This window comes from Pinus tabuliformis, chromosome 6, assembly GCF_031772625.1.
Source record: "Pinus tabuliformis cultivar Carrire ecotype Pingquan chromosome 6, CPIR1, whole genome shotgun sequence".
In the NCBI taxonomy this organism is placed as follows: Eukaryota; Viridiplantae; Streptophyta; class Pinopsida; order Pinales; family Pinaceae; genus Pinus; species Pinus tabuliformis.
Genome location: NC_142292.1, coordinates 1,799,365,603 through 1,799,385,361, shown reverse-complemented (window position 1 = coordinate 1,799,385,361; position 19,759 = coordinate 1,799,365,603). Strand labels below are relative to the sequence as shown.

Below are 19,759 nucleotides of genomic sequence, written 5' to 3'. Positions count from 1 at the left end.
ATGAATTCTATGAGATATTAACCAAGGGAGCATATAGTAACAGGGAAAAACCATTCTTTAGAAGGGTTGTAACTTGTGACCCCTTTCAAGTCTATAATCATGATTTAGGGGTGATTACAGCCTACAAAAATGACTTACAAAGTTAAAGCAGTTACCTTCTTTGGATATTGGTGACAATATGCAGAGGTGTTAAGAAAACCTTATCATTGCCTCGATATGATGATATTGCAGAGATATTATTTTCAGCCAACAATTATATCAAAACACTAGTTCAGATCTGATTTCTATACCCAGATTTGAAAAGAACATTTTCATCAGGTTGCAAAGGCATAACTCATTTTTGAAAGTTTCTTATTTTTGAAGGTTGGTTGGTTAAAAATCCTGAAGGACCACATTAGAGGAGCACTCCATCCCATGCACATGGATCACTACTTTAATGCACCTCTTTTGGAGCCTGGAGGTGGCCACATTTTGAGGAAGTTGTAGCTTGCACTTGAGATCCTTTTTATGAGGAGTTGGTTAACATGAAGAAGAATACCCAAGATTTAAGGGATACAAGGCAGCTGTCATATTCTCCAAGGTCAAAGAGTCAATAAGAAGTAAAGTGCTCCATGCCTGAGGGATACAAGGGTAATTTAATATTAATATATGATTGGAGTTTTAAGGAATTCCCTAGATATAAGTATGATTGTAACCTTTTTCAGTTGTTAGCACAAATCTCAAGAAGTTATGCCTTTGAGATGCCATAAAAAGTTTCAAATAATGTTTCACAATTCTGAAATGCCATCTAAAATGGCAAGTGGCATTTCAAGGAAAAATGGGCACATCTTAATCTGGTTTAATTGTGTTTTGACAGATATATTGACCATAGGAACCTGCCCACGTGCTTTAAATTGGCATTGACATAAATTTTGACACTAATTTCACATTGAATAAGCCTATAAAAAACCCTTACACCCTCTCTTTGATCTAAATACAATTTACCACTTATTATTTCCTCACACTTTCTTTCAGACTATTTTAGCAAAGGTTTCTCCTACACAAACAAGAAGCACTTTTGTTGTGTGTGAAGCATTCTGATATGGTTTTGTAGTCATAACTAGAAGACAGTTGTGAGAAACAACATTGTTCCACACTTCATTTCTCCACATTTTCTTCAATAACTTTTAGGAAAAAGTGTTTTCTATAGCTACAATAAACATGTTATGTGCATTTTGGATAGCATGGATATTATTGGAGGCTACATGTAATTTTCTTACTCAATTATCCTTTCTTCTTGTGCTATTTTATATTTATAGATAGACAGACATATTGTTTCCCTATTTCAAATTTTTTTTGTCTTTTTACTTTTTTGATGGGGGATGAGGCAGGGATCATGTTTCCAACATGTACCCCTCTCCCAATACCATGCAACTTTGCTTCCAAGGATATTTGAGATGGATAATCAATGGCTTTCTAAGAGAGCCCTCAATCAATCTCCAAGGCATTTGTCACACTTCAAAAATAATTCCAACTTAGAGCGACTTTTTAAGTTAAAATTGAGGCCCTTCAGGGTTGAATAGAAATGGGCTTCTAAGAGGTTCATTTAAGGATTTCACAACTAGGGATCTTTATTCTAAAGTATTAATATAGCAATAATTCACAAATGTTGATGCATCACTAGGATAACAATATTAACGCATCCAAAGCATTTCCACAATTTACATGTTGGAAATAATACTGAGAGGGGGGGGGGGGGTGTGAATCAGTAAATTAGTATTAGAAAATCAATATAATTTTTTCTTTTCATACTCTGATTCATATATGCTATTTCAGTTAAGGGAACCCGCGTGTACATGCAACTGTGTTTAATGCAACTAGCGTATATCTAGTAAACTTATGATTCAGTTAATCCATCATATGTTGATGTTTAATTAGTGCACCAAAACTTCATTAACCATATAAATAGTAACCAGGTGCAGTAAAAACAGAATAGATCATCACACATAAGAAACACACATGAACACCATGATATAAGGTGGAAACCCAATGCGGGACAAAAACCACCTGCTACCGTCTTCCTTTATTATAAGAAAAACCTATTTACAATCTTGTAATGGTGCGGACTCATACTAGTACGCAGGCACCCACCTGCAGAAGGCTACAACCTTCTCTCATTCTCCAGCTACTACTCGAAGGGAGCTACAACCCCCTGGCTCTTGTACTAACCGATATGTTTACTAGTACATAGGTGCCGGCCTACTAAAGGCTCCAACCTTCACTCATTTTTCAGCTGCTACAGGAAGGGATCTCCAACCCCCTGGCTCTTGTACTAGCCGATATGTTTACCAGTACGTAGGCGCCAGCCTACAGAAGGCTGTGACCTTCTCTCTTCCTCCAAGGACCATGTTTAATAAATTTTCATACTGGATACTCCTGAAGCACAACACCATAATCTGAAGGCCACGTTTCATCCAATTTTCATACTAGACCCATCAACAACATTGAAGCACAAAATTAATCACCACTGTAATATACCCATCAACTACACCTGCATCATCAATCTCTGAATCACCCAATACTAAAACACTGAAACCTTGTCAACAAAACACAGTCACCAGAACACAGAGCAGACCAAATAATTCTGCAACAACAACCAAATCAAACTGTAACTTCAAATATCATACTTCATACTGTATACGCTACTCTGATGAGCTGAACCAGCGTGTATACGCGCTTTTACCAAAGTGAACCCGCGTACAGATCTGCAAATATTTACTCATAACTTTTTAGCTATTCCAAACATCAGCCATACCCAGATCATAACATTTATACAATAAAAACATGCGTCAGTAATTCAGATCTAGTCTATCCATGATCAAACCACATAATGATAATACATTCCAAACCTTATGATCCCGATCCATCATCCATCATCAACTGCATAGGTGCATCCTTGGTTCTGATCAAGCAAAGCATCACAAACCCATAACCAACATACTAGATCTCATACTTCATTAGATATTCATCACTTGAACACTTGCACATTGGCCTAATGACCTTCTTCTCCTTATATAGGTTTAGGCCTCTCTCAATACCATGGTCCAAAACCACGTAGGACCAATACCTTGGACCCAATACCTGGGGTCAATACCTCGGACCAAATACCGTGGACCAATACCAAAATACCATGGTCCAAATACCATGGACCAAAATTTAGTTTTCCGATACGTACACGACTTTCCTTCTGTGAAAGTGCGTGTGTACGTTATACACGCCTTTGTATATATTGAACCTGCGTGTATACACAACTTGGTATATAGTGAACCTGTGTATACCTTTATTTCTACATTCTTGCTATTTACCTGCTATACTATGATCTTTCATCTGAGAGAGTTGCCATCAAGGACAACACTTGTGTCATACCTGTATCATAATGCCAACAATCTCCCCCTTTGGACTTGATGGTAACAACCACACCAAGTCACTCTCCCCCTTTGACATCAAGGGCAAAGGGCAGACCAAGATATTCTCTCCCTTGATATACATTCTGCTGTCCATACTCCCCCTAAGTACATGCTGAAATCTCTGATTGAGCTCCCCCTTTGTACATGCCAAGATGTACCAATCCGTCCATGCTCCCCTTGAGCACATGCAGAGTCTGCAAAAATATTTTTCAAAAGAATATCATGACTCTACAACTCAACTAAGTGAGTATGACCTTCCTATGACTCATACATACATCAATCTCCCAATCAAGTGGGGATACACCATTTTTTACCATCCACCCAACCAAGTGGGGATATACCAAATGTTTATACATGACTGAAAATAGACATTATTACATCATCCTTCCCATGTAAATTGGGGTTACAAATTAGGTCTTTTCATGACCTTTACATCAAATGATATACATGACCTTTTATAACAATGACCATCAATCTAAACAAAACCATGATAGTCATCAGCAACTATCATACACCATATATGATCTGCTCTGTAAGCATCTGTCAACAACATCTGTAACCTGCAATACCATTCTCTTGACAAACCAACAATAAGTAGCAAGATGTATCATTTAGCCACATAAGCATCATCACCAAAGACTTCTAACCATAATGCCAACAATGCATTATTCAAAGCATATGCTCCCCCTGAACCTGTTCCATCTGTTCACTGTTAGATCTGATCATGCATATATCAGTAAGAAGTATCAAGGCATCATCATCAATCAGATATACATCAAGTTAACTTGTGAGGATCAAAAGCACTTCTAAATAACATCTTATGAGTACCAACACATTTCCACATATCATCAGCAGATTGTAACCATCATCAAATAGAGCAAATAATTGACTGAACCATATCAGACCCTTTTTCTTGAGTCTGTCCAACTGCTTTTCCTCAACCCAGCATATACGCGACTGTGTAGCTTCGAACTCGCATATATACGTAACTTGTCTTCATGAAACTTACGTATGAGTTTTAGAACACTGAGGTTCCACACTTTCAGCTCCCTCTGAGTCTGTCATGTCTGTATACTCTGCTATGCCACATCTTTAAGACTGTACTTCCTTCTTCTTCCATATCTTCAACTGTGATGATGTTTTCTCATTTTGGTATGGTGCCCAAAATCTTCTCCTGCATTCCTTTGTTATATGTCCAAGCTTGTTACATGCATAACATCTTACATGTTTCATATTCCTTCTGTAGTAGTCAACAACTTTGTGACCAAACATATTGCAAGAAAAACAATACCCCTTAAAGTACCTGGAATGTGATGCTCTCTTTGTGTGACGGTCTTGAACCATTCTACTTTGCATCTTGCTGCAACATGTCCAAGATTATGACATACATAACATTCAACATTATTTATCGTAGGAAACAACCATCTATCACTTCCACAGTTAGGAGCAAAATATTTTCTTTGAAGACTATCTTTCCTTGGTTGTTGATGGGGTTGACCTCTCATCTCCTTGTTGAACATTTTAGATTTTTTATTAGAGTTCCTTGCCTCACCTTGTGAGCTAGATTCACCTTCAACAGATTCATGAAAACCAAGACCAGTTTTGATAGCAGGGGATCTTTGACTACTAAGAATATCATCCAAAATCTTAGCACTGTCTTGAAATCGTAACAATTTATCCTTTCCTTCTAATTTACCTTTCAAGATATTTACCTCAACCTGATGTTGTTCTTCCTTTTCCAGATATTGCTTCTTTAATATTTTTTCAGACCTTCTTCCTTCTTCCACTTGTTACCTTAGTTTGAGAATCTCAGTTTCTTGTTCTTCATTCTGCTCCTATAGCATTTGACGTACTCTGAAGGCACACTCCAGTTGAGCTTTTAATCTGGTAACTTCTTCTTTGAGGGCACTCTCCCTTTTGTTAAATAGATCTTTCTGATCTGTGATTTTATCTGATGCTTCATTTGCTTGTTCATCTTCAATCTGAGGTGATTCAGAATCTGAATACTTGCTTCCACCTAACTGCAGGCTCTCACTATTCCTTTGAGCTGTCTTCTTCTTCTGACGCACTTTCTTTCCCATTTTTCTATGGATCTCCTTCAAGTGATCAAGCTTCTACCAAAGGATATGCTCTGATACTAATTGTTGGAAATAATACTGGGGGGGGTGAATCAGTGTTAGCAAATCAATATAACTTTTTCATTTCATACTCTGATTCATATACGCTACTTCAGTTAAGGGAACCTGCGTGTACACGCAACTATGTTTAATGCAACTAGCATATATCCAGTAAACTTATGATTCAGTTAATCCATCATATGTTGATCTTTAATTAGTGCATTAGAACTTCATTACCCATATAAACAATAACCATGTGCAGTAAAAATAGAACAGATCATCACACATAAGAAACACACATGAACACCATGATATAAGGTGGAAACCCAACGCAAGACAAAAACCACCTGCTGCCGTCTTCCTTTAATATAAGAAAAACTTGTTTACAATCTTGTACTGGTGCAGACTCATACCAGTATGCAGGCACCCACCTGCAGAAGGCTACAAACTTCTCTCATTCTCCAGCTACTACTGGAAGGGAGCTACAACCTCCTAGCTCTTGTAATAGCCAATATGTTTACTAGTATGTAGGCGCCGGCCTACTGAAGGCTCCAACCTTCACTCGTTTTCCAACTGCTACTAGAAGGGAGCTCCAACCCCCTGGATCTTGTACTGGCTGATATGTTTACCAGTACGTAGGCGCCAACCTATAGAAGGCTACGACCTTCTCTCTTCCTCCAGGGACCATGTTTCATAAATTTTCATACTGGATACTGCTGAAGTGCAACACCATAATCTGAAGGCCACGTTTCATCCAATTTTCCTACTGGACCCATCAACAACATTGAAGCAAAAAATTAATCACCACTGCAATATACCCATCAACTACACCTGCATCATCAATCTCTGAATCACCCAATACTGAAACACTGAAACCTTGTCAACAAAACACAGTCACCAGAACACAGAGAAGACCATAGAATTCTGCAACAACAACCAGATCCAACTGCAACTTCAAATATCATACTTCATACTGTATATGCTACTTTGATGAGCTGAACCAGCATGTATACGTGCTTTTACCAAAGTGAATCCACATACAGATATGAAAATATTTACTCATAACTTTGCAGCTATTCCAGACATCAGGCATACCCAGATCATAACATTTATACAATAAAATATGCTTCAATAATTTAGATCTAGTCTATCCATGATCAAACCACATAATGATAATACATTCCAAGCCTTAAGATCTCGATCCATCATTCATCATCAACCGCATAGGTGCATCCTTGGTTATGATCAAGAAAAGCATCACAAACCCAAAACCAGCATACTAGATCTCACACTTCATCAGATATTCATCACTTGCACGCTTGCACATTGGCCTAATGATCTTCTTTTCCTTATATAGATTTAGGCCTCTCTCAATACCATGGTCCAAAACTACGTAGGACTGATACCTTGGACCCAATACCTGGGGTCAATACCTCAAACCAAATACCATGGACCAATACCAAAATAACATGGTCCAAATACCACGGACCAAAACTTAGTTTTCCGACATGTACGCGCCTTTCCTTCTGTGAAAGTGTGTGTGTACATTATACGCGCCTTTGTATATATTGAACCTGCGTGTATGTTATAGACATTTTTGGGCCCTACAACCCCAAGCATGAAATGTCCATAAACCAAGGGCTCCTAAGTCCCTAAAAGTGTTGTTCTAACCCCTAAAGGAACAAGGTCAACAGATTACAGCTTCTCCCATAAGTTCTCCATGAAAAACTGCTCAGAATTGGTCAAAACAGGATCATTTCAGCTGCTCCACTGGCTAAGTGCGTTGCATCTCACCTAAATACACTGTGTGGGTGCGTTGCATTTCAAAAATCCCTTCTATGGGGTGCGATGGGCGAGAAATGACAAATGGCAGTGTCATTCCGCGAGGTGGAGAGGCAATGGAAGCTTCCAGAATCTACTCCTGTGACACTTGCCTCACTGAATTCGACCAAGGATGAGTAAGAGACCATCAATCTCCAAGTGGAAGCAAGAACTATCAGAGGGAGGACACTAATAAAATCACAAGCTGACTCATCCCCCTTACAGATATTTATATATGGATCCCTCATCCCAGAGATCCTGAGGCTGGAATTTTGCATATTGTAAGGAATTGCTGTTGGTTTCTTGAGATAAACATCAAATTGTTGGGTGATCTAAGCTTTGTTTGAGGTGAAGAGGGGCTTCTTTGCTAGGAGGTTGATGCTGGGTCAGAAAAACTGGTTGTAACTCCTCTTGGCTCTTTTCTTGTTTATCAATAAAAGCTATTCAAGTTTTCCTCCATGCTTTTGTGTCATTGATGCTTGCTACATTTGTATGGTCAATTTACATATGATCCTAGATTGTTTATGATTATAGATCCATGTCTTTGTATAGTGCTATGCTTCTGTGATCTTACAGGTACTTTGTGAAGCTGGGCGTGAAAGGCAATAGGTAGCTGAAGACTATCAAAGAAGAGAGGGATCAAATCAGGAGATTAGCGCAAGACATAGGTTGGTCTTTCTGTTCCTCTCTATCTATAATTCATAAAGGAAAAACGAAAGTAGCTTTTCTCTATTTGTTTCTAAGGCAATTGTCACACCTTAGTGGGATAGAGCAGTTCTATATAGACACTTTTCCCTGTAACAAAATGGCGACTCCACTGGGGAGCTAATTAGTTTGTTTGTTTATCATTCTTTGTTGTCTGTTTCATAAACTTACAAGTAGCATTCGAACTGCATTTGCCATAACAAATGCAAAGTAGATAACTGCTACTTCAATCCATCTACTGGATCTGTTTATGATTTAAACAACTGATTCACAAACTATCTGATTGCCCTTGTGATAGCTCTTAGATCCTCCTTAGATCTACCCCTGATTGTTGCATTACTGATTGCTTTTTGCTCGGCCAAAACCCAAGAACTGAACTGCAAACTGTGACCCGGAACCAGAACAGAGTCTCGTTTCTGGCCCAGCGCAGGTAATGTTCAGAGATTCTGAATTTCAGCGCACTTCCCGAGTGGACAAGCTGCGCTGCATTTCAGATTCTCTGTGTTACAGGTGCGCTGATCAGACTAGCTCTGTGCAGTTGTGGCTTCTGTGGTTCATTCTTTCCAGTTCTATTCCTGAATTTTGCTGCCTGTGATCAGTATATGTCTGTTTGAAACCCCTTTTCCTTGCTGTTATTCTGCCTCCTTTGTACAAAAGAACTGTAGATGTTTTTGTGTGTTTGTTGAGTCATTTACAGTTCTCCTTTGCAAAAGTAGCATAATCGTACTGTCTTCCTTTGATTTGAAACTGTTGCAAGTGTCGATTTCAATCGTAGGAAAGAGTTTGATTGCTGTTGATGGTCGATTATCCTGTTACTATTGCTTTTGGTCTGAATTTGTAATTTTCTAGTGTCGAGAACAAGTATTCAGTTCAAAATCGTAAAGTGTTGTGATCGTCTCCATTTTTTGATTTCGAAAAGAAACTTGTTGATATTTGTCGCTTGAAAAGAAATTCAGATTTGTGCATCAACTTTCTTTTTATCATTCATATACTAAGAAAGTCGAAAACAAATACATGCATGTGCATTTGCATATAGACAGTCTGATTGGCTTGATTTAGGAAAGTGCATTTAGAGTGTGCTCTTTGCTCTTTGTGAAAAGATTCTGTCTTTCTTTTCCCTAGTAGCTAGGATTTTCATTGCATAAAGGAGATAAAAAGTTTGTTTATCATCTTAGATTGCATTTTAGGAATTACATCTACATCTCATGGTGAACCCGAAAGGCAAACTTCATAAACAAGATCAACTTAAAATAAATTCAATGAATCTAACAACGCTTTGGAACTTAACGCACAACATTTAGAATTCTAGGCTAGAGACGTATTCCGGCATCGTAAAGCCTGGTAACTGTTGTTCTCACTGATGGTTGGGTGATTCCTCCACTTTGAGACGATAAGTGCCAGTACGGACTTGTGCTCCCACGTACCGTCGAGTATATTTTGGGAGACCCCAATAGGCTTAATCCTTTATCCATAGGAAGCCGTGTCTGCCGCCCTATCGATCGCAATGCACTGAACACAACATTCGGGAAGATTGGCTGCCGTACCGTAAAAAGTATTCTGCAGTTTTACGATTGGTTTGGTAATCCCTCTACCTAGATTTCCAGAGCAGTCCCTTTCGTTCCTTTTCAGACTCCTTAACGGAAAAGGTCCATCTGAGGACTTGTCACTTCAGGCTCATTAAAAATAGAAGGAGACTAGAGTCATCTTTTGTTTTTTCTCGACTCTTAAAAATTGAAAAAACAAGTTGTGTCAAAGCGTCTAAAATTTATTTTAAACGGAATATTCATTACCCTTTCCTACGTTGATCTTGGGTTGAGAAAATGGAATCCACCAACCAAGGAATTCCCCTTGGAGGAAATCCTAGTCCCTTCTCCTCTTGGGGAGATGTTGGTGCACCCCATATGGCCACATTGTCACTTCCAAGACTGACAATTGGTTTGCCTGTATGGCTCTTCTCAACCTCTGTCGTTCAGAACACCACAATTCCTGAACAATCGAATCAGCAACTAGACGAGTCCAGAGTTACCCACCAACCTTCTACTTCCTCTAATTCTTCCTCTCCTCCTTCCTCTTCGCTTGATGGGGCTAGTAAAGCCAAAAGTCAAGTACCTAAGGAGAAGAAGGAAAAGAAGAAGAAAGAGAAGAAGAAGAAGGAGCCAAAAGAGAATGGGGGCAAACGAGTGTCGTCTAGCGAAAATCCACACACTGCACCGACCAGGCCTAAATCGCCATGTGTCATTTGCAAAGGAGACCACTATCACAGAGATTGTCCTTGCATCCCTCGAATCTTAAGGGACTGGTCCCCTCATTTGCACAACCCGGTGTTGTCAACCTCTGATAGTCATGTTGAAAACACACCGTCAACTAGTGAAAGTGAAGCCCCAGGAAAAAAAGGAAAATATAGATTTCCTTGTAAACTGTGCGAAGGCGATCATGCCGTCCATCGTTGTCCCTTCTTAGACGAAGCTAAAAGAGTTTTGGACTATCGTCCGGTTTCACCGTTACGACTTCCTCCTGGATATAAAAAACTCTTGCCGAGTCCGTCACTAGTTGAAAATCCGGCTGGCCCGCTCAGGTGGTCGGCCGAAGCATCTATCATTGAAGATAAACCATCTGAACCCATACCAAACGAAAGTCAAAAGGTCGAGGCGACAGTTGACCCGGTCTTTCCTTCAGAGGTTCCATCTTCAGATGATACAGTCACGGAAGAGAATAAGGATGACACCGTCCAAATTATTTTCATAAGCACAGACTCCAACGAACATGGGGGCAATTTACCCATTCCTTTACCGCAGGAAGGAAGTTCGTCATAGTCATACCCGGCCGTCTATTCGGTCCCACCTCCAAGCAACCTAGTTGTCTCCTTCGACTGGAATCAACTAGGCAGACCCCGTTTACCAGCTAGTATACCATTCCGAATCATTGTGCAAATATATAGAATGGTTATGGCTGGTACCATCATAGATGAGGGGGCTTCTGTGAGTATCCTTTCCTCAACTGCTTGGAAAGCGCTTTGTTCGCCATCGCTTTTGCCTGAGATGAGAAATCTAACAGGTTTTGATAAAGGAACCAGTCAACCGTTAGGGATCCTTCCCAATGTGCCCATAACATTGAGAGGGAAAACCGTTCACATGAACGTAATGGTAGTTCAAGGACCCCTGGATTACAATCTACTCCTTGGACGAGACTATATTTATTGCATGAGAGCCATTGTCTCATCACTCTTTAGAGTGATGTGTTTTCGCACGAAGGAAGAGTGGTCAAGCTCGTAGACCAGCTTTCATTTCCCGGATCACGCATAGCAAATAGTCATATACCATCCCTAAATGGTCTTTTCACGCAAGAAATGTCTCAATCCCCAGTCCATCCACCCGATGGGCGCGAGTGATTCGGAAGGACATGACTGAAACCCAGGGGGCATGCACCATGGTCTGCTTCGGCAGGAAAACCTCGGGTATAGGGTAGGTTTCCGCGAGAGTATATGATCTCCGTACTCCCGTCCGTGATTGGAAGAGGGAGTTGGACTGGAATAAGATCCTCTTGTCAAAGTTATGTGAGTTGGCGGGCATCGCCGCTCACCTTTGTCTATTTCGGTAGACATCGCCGAAGAAGTGTTTTGTTTACGCCGTAAATAGAACAATCTTTGGTAACCTGTAAGAGGTAGGCCTCTCTCGGTAAAACAAATGTTTTAACGGACTAAAGAAGGGGTAACCTTGAAATTCTGTTTTATACCTGGGGGCATGCAAGCCTTTTGGCGTGCAAGCGAAGAGCGACTATTTATTTTTTAAATTTGTAGGTCCTCTAACCCTTTAAACTCGTAGGATTGGTCGTTTCCTAACTTGCATAAAGAAAGGATGTGGGGCAAAACTCTAAAAGTTGCCGTTTTTATATGAGACATTCTTATCACACGACTAGATTAATCGAGCAGTTTTAGCACATAGTTCAAGCTCGTTAAAAAATAAACATAAGCCATGAGCAAATGTTTTCCCCCGCGTTTAAGCTCGTTAAAAAATGAACTATTCCCCCGGTAAATAACCATCGTGAATGTAGTACTTTAGCCATTAAAGCCTTGGTCGTGTTTGCACCGTCACCTCCACTTTTTATTTGGCCGATCATTCACCCCCATTTGATTGTTTACCCATTTTGAGGAACAACTGCGAAGAGTGATCTCACTAGCCATCCTTGTGACACTGCCGTGATTGGAAAATTCCAAACCTTACCTGGAATCAGTTGCTACCCATTTTATCACTCGTTCCTCAAAAGACGAGTCTCCTTTAAGCTCTTTTCAACTGACTCGTAAAATATGAAAAGATTGCCGAGCCATTGGCCTCTCTAGCTCGTTAAAGGGACAAGAAGTGCTATCCCTCCTCTAGATTTTAATCTTTTTGGACCTGAGGGATTATTACACAAAAAGATCGAGCGCTTGTTTTGTTCGGCTCGTTAAAAGTATCGAAAATTCATCCCTTCTGTATTGTTTTATACTTTTTCGGACTTAAGGGATTAGATGACGAAAAAGGAATTTTGGAGTTACCTTTACGTTCCTTTTCAGACTCTCTAAAATTGAAAAGGACCGAGTTATCTTTGTCGTTAAACTCGTTAAAAGTGTAATAGCGACAAACTTGTCTATAGACGAGAACAAGTTTCACTATCGCTAGGCTCGTTAAAACATAGCGATGGGTTTGCCCAAAGGGCAAATTATAGAACAAGCATATGTTATCCTCCTCAAGCTTGACAAAAATAAAGAGGTACTGGTCAGCAATGACTGGGGAAAATTGGGAAGAAAACTTGAAGAAACTTTGTTGGTAGCAAGTCGCTCTTGAACATGACACTTCCACTCCGTGTCCGAGTCGGGTTGGGTTGTTTCATTCACCGGTCACATCACCATGGTCACATCATACCATCCACATTTTGGGTTAATGCTACCAATCCATCACATCAGTGTCGCCGATATGTTCAAGAGAAGTCATTCAGAGAATTCACCTGTGTCTCACCCACTACCATACATTTATGCTCCATTCTTTCATGATCGCCACCCTGAAACTTATATCACCAGATCGTTTTCACCTCCATTAAAATCATTTGCTCCGTTCCGTGTCATTGATGTGGGATTCATTAAGGCCCTCCTGTGACGGATCACTTCTTGTCGACATCAGCTCATTATCCAATAAGTTGATCTAGGAACACCCCATTCAGTACTTTGAAGCTTGCATGCCTCAATGGCAAGTTTCTCACTTTCGGCGACAGGTTTACATCAATGGCCTTTGACCGAAAGATTTTGCATGGTGTTCGACGCCAAATCATTTATTCACACCACGTGAATTGTACTGCAGTACCTTGAGGGTCATTATCATTATCGGTGATTCCTCTCGCGCTTGTTAACAGTTTATATCATTGACTGGTAATCAAGCGATGTCTTTCCATGTTCGACTTCAGAACATTTCTCACATGGATCGACTTGTACTCCGAGTGAAGATCGAACGAGATTGAAGACCCCGGATCTAGTTTCATCCATCCGGGCTGCGATATATATTCAGGGAAAATAAAGACATCAAATGTACATCATTGCTGCACAGATAATCATCCAATCAAAAGGATGATGGCTCTATCAAAATCATCAGTCTACACTCAGACGATTGTCTGTCCTATGTACATGAAAATTAATTTATAAAGCTGAGAATGGGAATGCCCGCCTCAGCTAGATCATGAAAATATTATGAAGATGATGTATTGTATTGTATCTTATTACAGGTCTCCTCCCAGCATTGAAAGAACTTCGGATCCTCATAATAAAGCATTTCACCCGACATCAAAAGATTAACGACCTCATGCTTGAGGGGGCAACTGTTATAGACATTTTTGGGCCCTACAACCCCCAGCATGAAATGTCCATAAACCAAGGGCTCCTAAGTCCCTAAAAGTGTTGTTCTAACCCCTAAAGGAACAAGGTCAACATATTACAGCTTCTTCCAGAAGTTCTCCATGAAAAACTGCTCAGAATTGGTCAAAACAGGATCATTTCAGCTGCTCCACTGGCTAAGTGCGTTGCATCTCACCTAAATACACTGTGTGGGTGCGTTGCATTTCAAAAATCCCTTCTGTGGGGTGCGATGGGCGAGAAATGACAAATGGCAGTGTCATTCCGCGAGGTGGAGAAGCAATGGAAGCTTCCAAAATCTTCTCCTGTGACACTTGCCTCACTGAATTCGACCAAGGATGAGTAAGAGACCATCAATCTCCAAGTGGAAGCAAGAACTATCAGAGGGAGGACACTAATCAAATCACAAGCTAACTCATCCCCCTTACAGATATCTATATATGGATCCCTCATCCCAGAGATCCTGAGGCTGGAATTTTGCATATTGTAAGGAATTGCTGTTGGTTTCTTGAGATAAACATCAGATTGTTGGGTTATCTAAGCTTTGTTTGAGGTGAAGAGGGGCTTCTTTGCTAGGAGGTTGATGCTGGGTCAGAACAACTGGTTGTAACTCCTCTTGGCTCTTTTCTTGTTTATCAATAAAAGCTATTCAAGTTTTCCTCCATGCTTTTGTGTCATTGATGCTTGCTACATTTGTATGGTCAATTTACATCTGATCCTAGATTGTTTATGATTATAGATCCATGTCTTTGTATAGTGCTATGCTTCTGCGATCTTACAGGTACTTTGTGAAGCTGGGCGTGAAAGGCAGCAGGTAGCTGAAGACTATCAAAGAAGAGAGGGATCAAATCAGGAGATTAGCGCAAGACAGAGGTTGGTCTTTCTGTTCCTCTCTATCTATAATTCATAAAGGAAAAACGAAAGTAGCTTTTCTCTGTTTGTTTCTAAGGCAGCTGTCACACCTTAGTGGGATAGAGCAGTTCTATATAGACACTTTTCCCTGTAACAGTGTATATGCGACTTGGTATATAGTGCACCTACGTATACCTTTCTTTCTACATTCTTGCTGTTTACCTGCTATACTTTGATCTTTCATCTGAGAGAGTTGCCATCAAGGACAACACTTGTGTTATACCTGTATCATAATGCCAACATTACATTGAACTGAAACTCAATCAAGAAATAAAAAGGCAACATATAATAAAGAATGTAGACAACTGAATGGAAAATTACTAATAATACCTGTGACCCAATTCCCAAGGCTTCTTAACGCTACTTACAAAGGTCTGTTCTAAGAGAACTAAATTTGTCACCACTACAACTCATACCACCAGGTAACCACTATATCCTCTCTGCCAGATATATGCAAAACAATATAAGATTACCTGCAATTCCCTTCCATAAATTTTTCCATGTTGTCATCATATGTAGGAATAAACACATCGCTGGCCAAAGACACCATGTAATCCAGTGCAACCATTTCAAATGAATGATTTTGGAATGGCTTTAAATCCATAGGACTAAGAAGAGTCTCCTTCCTCACCTGCATATTTTTGTTGATCAACATGAGTGCATGACATAAGAAAATCCAACTTCAAAGGAAAATGAGTTGAAGTGAGTGAATCAGTCAACTTACAATATTTGGATAAGTTGAATAGAGGGTAGGCATCCTTCTTTCTCCCCCATAGATTTCTTCAGCAGCAATATATATCTGAATATTTCTATCAAAATCAAAAGCTTTCAATACTAATGGAGTCTCCTCTGGTGTTATAGGACACAGTCCGTCCTTCCTCTTCATTTAAGAAATTATGACCTCCTTCCACCAAGGGTAGGCATGCCTGTGAAAGAAATACAACAAGATAATAGGATCAACATTGTTAACAATAAAGATTTTGACTTGACCAGGAAAATATTATGATTTCCAAACATGTAATATACCTCAGTCTGGTGAGTTCCTCAACTTATTCATTAGTACAACGAAGAGTGCAACCAGAAAAAACCAATATATCCATTTCATAACAAAGATGAAGAGCCACAAAAGGACCATGCTGTTGCAATATTTAAAAAAATGACCCAATTCATCAATTTTTGAAGTGAAAAGCAGAGTGTTGTAATTCACATGACAACATAGCTTTTAAACCTCAAGTGGTAGGCTATCATAGCTTTTAAACCTCAAGTGGTAGGCTATCATTTGCTAGATGTGCATATGCCTTATTCAAATGAAAAACTTTGTGCTTTCTTATAAGGGGAAGGATTTGTATCATGGTAGGAAACTTTGTTAGTATCCTTCTGTGCAAAGCCCAAAGTATTAAATGATAGTCTTTGATACTCAACCTGATGTAGGTAATAGGACATGTTTGGCCAGCTCATAGGAGGCATGGTGAAGACTGCCCCATCTTTTGCCTTTGCCTTCAACTTTGAAGGAAGCTTCTTTACTATCTAAAACTTGCCTCTAAGAGATGTGATAAACTGATCCACATCAAAAATGTCTTCAAATTCATTGTTCACATAGAATTAAAAATTATTTTTTGTAAAAGGAAACATGAAGGATAAACCACCCCCACAAGTAATTAATTCCATGCAATACCCAATGCTGAAATGAATCAATAAAACATACTGAAGATTTGTTAACAGATAGGAGGAATACTGAAGTTAAACACCTGGGATCTGCCCAAAGTGAAGCCTTGTCCAACTTTGGGACAACCACAGTCACATTGAGATAATTGTAACCATGTCACATATCTAACATGAGAAAAATATTGACCAAAATGAAGCGTTGTCTAGCTTTGGGACAACCACAGTCACATTGAGATAATTGTAATCATGTCGCATATCTAACATGAGAAAAAGATTGACCTTGATCAAATGATAATATATCACAAAACAATCACAAAAGAAAATTCAGCAAACACAGTGATAACATGAAGTAAATAATTACAGAGTTTGGAGAACCATAATCAAGGCCCTAGCTAAAGGACAATCGTGCATAATTCTAAAAGGTGGAGATAAACCAGCTTGCATATTGCAGCTCACATCTTCCATTTTGCGCTCTAAATTTCGAAAAACTCTGCTCCAAGAAGACATTGATAACCCTTCTTCTGGGTCAGGTGGCTTCTCTGCTGATAACATCCACTGGATTCTCCTCAAATGAGCTTACCTGCAGAGGAATTGTTGTACCGACCTCACAGTCCTTGAATTATCTTCTTCTGTCAATTGTGTTTGGAAGTCAATTAATATATCGTAGGAGATGGCTTCGGGCTCGGTGGTACTACTATGTTTTGTTGGCTTTCGTGGATGTTGAAGCTAACTATGTCGTGGTGAGGGAATATGACTATACATCAATAACAAGTGTCATGTTGCTGGACTGTTGGACAATTCCTTGTGTCTTGTTCCTTACATGGATATTCTTGAAGACAAGATACAAAATTGGACAGTTTATTGGTGTAGGAGTATGTGTTGCTGGGCTTGTTCTCGTTGTATTTTCAGATGTGCATGCCTCTGATAGACAAAAGGGGAGCAAACCTATTCTGATCCAGGCCTCCATTGCAAGAGACCATTAGGTATCCATTGCTTTTATATAGTCCTGCCAGAAATTTACATACTCAGATTTTCAGTATAATATTCAAGATTTTCTCAAATAGATACCAAAAGGAGGGCTATGACGGTGCCAAGGCTGACATTTGGTCTTGTGGGGTCATACTTTTCATTCTCCTGGTGGGTTTCTTGCCATTCCTGAGAACCTTGATGGCCTTGTATAAGAAGCTTCACCTGTCACACTCTACTCATGGTCCACAATATGGAAAACATGTTGCTGTCATCGACAGTACAAAAGTGCGTTCGTTCCCTTGATTAAAAGGGAAAAAATAACAGATTAGGGAAAAAAAGTCTCACTTGATGCAATTAAAGGTCAATAGCATCCACCCACATTTTAATTTTCCTGCCACCGACAACCCAACGACAGTATGATCTTCTCATCGGAATCCTTCGCTGCTTTCGAAGGCAATGTCATCATCTCCACCGTGCTGTAAGGAGCCATGTTGTTCAATCTGAGCTCCCACAAAAAAAAAATCGTTGCTTAAATACAAATTTGTGCATTCAATCATCTCAACTTAAAAATAATGGATAATGATCTATTCGTTTCATTTCCTATTGAATCATCTAAATACACAGAGTGGAAATTGTGGATGAGCTAGAGTTTGATTACCTCTCCTTTCGCTTTTGGAGGAAGCATTGCAGAGATAATTTCTTCACTATTTCCAAACCTGTACGTGGAACGAAACCATGTTAAAACAATTTTATACCTAAAAACCTTCATTTACCCTTTCACATTCTATGTATCCAACCCCTATTCAAAATAACATATGTGCCATATGCGTCTTACCTGCTGCCACTTTTTGAGGTTGATTTTCATTCACAACGTTCAATGCAGATTTGGAAGGTTACTGTCCTGATATCTGTTCAATTTTGTCGTTGGTAATCTTAGAGGTTCTTTTATGTTCAATTTGATGGCCTTGTATAAGAAGATCCACAAGGGGGACTTCAAATTCCTGCCCTGGTTTTCCTCCGACGTCTGGTAACTCATTCTCTGGTTCCTAGATCCCAACCCTGAGACGAGGATAACCCTCACCGAGCTAATGGAGGTCCCCTGGTTTTGGCAGGGCTTCGAACCCCCACAACCCAACTGCAATGTCGATGTTAGCCTCCTTAACGATGTCGATTCAACATTCTTTATTCTGAAGCTGGCCCGCTTCAACGCGTTCGACATTATCGCTCTTTCCCTTATATTTGACCTCTCAGGGTTATTCAAGGACAAAACCCTAAAGCAGGAATTGTGGCTCACATCGATTCAACCATCCTGGAGCATAATATCGAAGCTGTGAGGAGATTGCCAAAATATTGAGATTCAGAGTCAAGAAATCTGAGGATTGCAAGATGAAGTTATAGAGACCTGAGCAGGGGCTGAAGGGGCATTTGTCGATCGATGCCAATATTTTCGAAGTAACACCCTCATTCTTTGTGGTGGAGCTTTGCAAGATCAAGATCGGGGGAGTACAAAAATAGGTGTTGTTTGGTCAATTTAGTGTGTCCTAAATTGCTATATAAATTGTCAATCCGAGAGTCGTAAACCGCTGAAGTGAAGTGCACTATATATGCAAGATAACCGATTTCTTACTTCTTTGTCATTTTTGATTTTTGGTTTGTTTTTGGGTTTATCTTTTGTTGATTCCCTAATGTGAGATGGCAAAATTAAAAGTCAAGTATGGATATAAGTGTTCAAGGCAATGGTGACCTCTACAATGATTTCCAAACTTCAAAGTTCTCAAAAAGGTTTTAAAACTTGCAATGATGAAATCAATTCTAAGAGAAAATAAAAATGTACCTAAATTCTAATTAAACCAAACAGTGAGGTAGTGACTATGAAACCCAGTATCCTTGCTGTTGTATAAAAATAAAACTGAACTCAAAGCAATTCAAAAACTGTAAGCAAAGTAAACTAAATCATATTACATCAACTCATATTCTGACCCCTCACCATTCGACTCGCTCTAGCTATAGGAGGTAATCATAAACAAATTGAGTAATCTGATATCTAAATTGCATAAAATGAAACTAAGATCAAACTACGCATTCATACTTCACCATTCGACTCGCTTTGGCTATAGGAGGTAACTGAAAATGACATGAGTAATCTAATCACTAACTTGTAGAAAAATAAACTAATATCAAACTACGCATTCATACTTCAATCCCTCACCATTCGACTCGCTCTGGCTATAGGAGGTAACTGAAAATGA

At 39.6% G+C, this 19,759-nt stretch overlaps 1 pseudogene; it reads right to left on the bottom strand.

Annotated features, from left to right (window-relative positions):
* Positions 1 to 15,345: 15,345 nt before the first annotated feature.
* Positions 15,346 to 17,539, bottom strand: LOC149266220 (rhamnogalacturonan I rhamnosyltransferase 1-like; annotated as a pseudogene).
* Between the last annotated feature and the right edge of the window lie 2,220 nt (positions 17,540 to 19,759).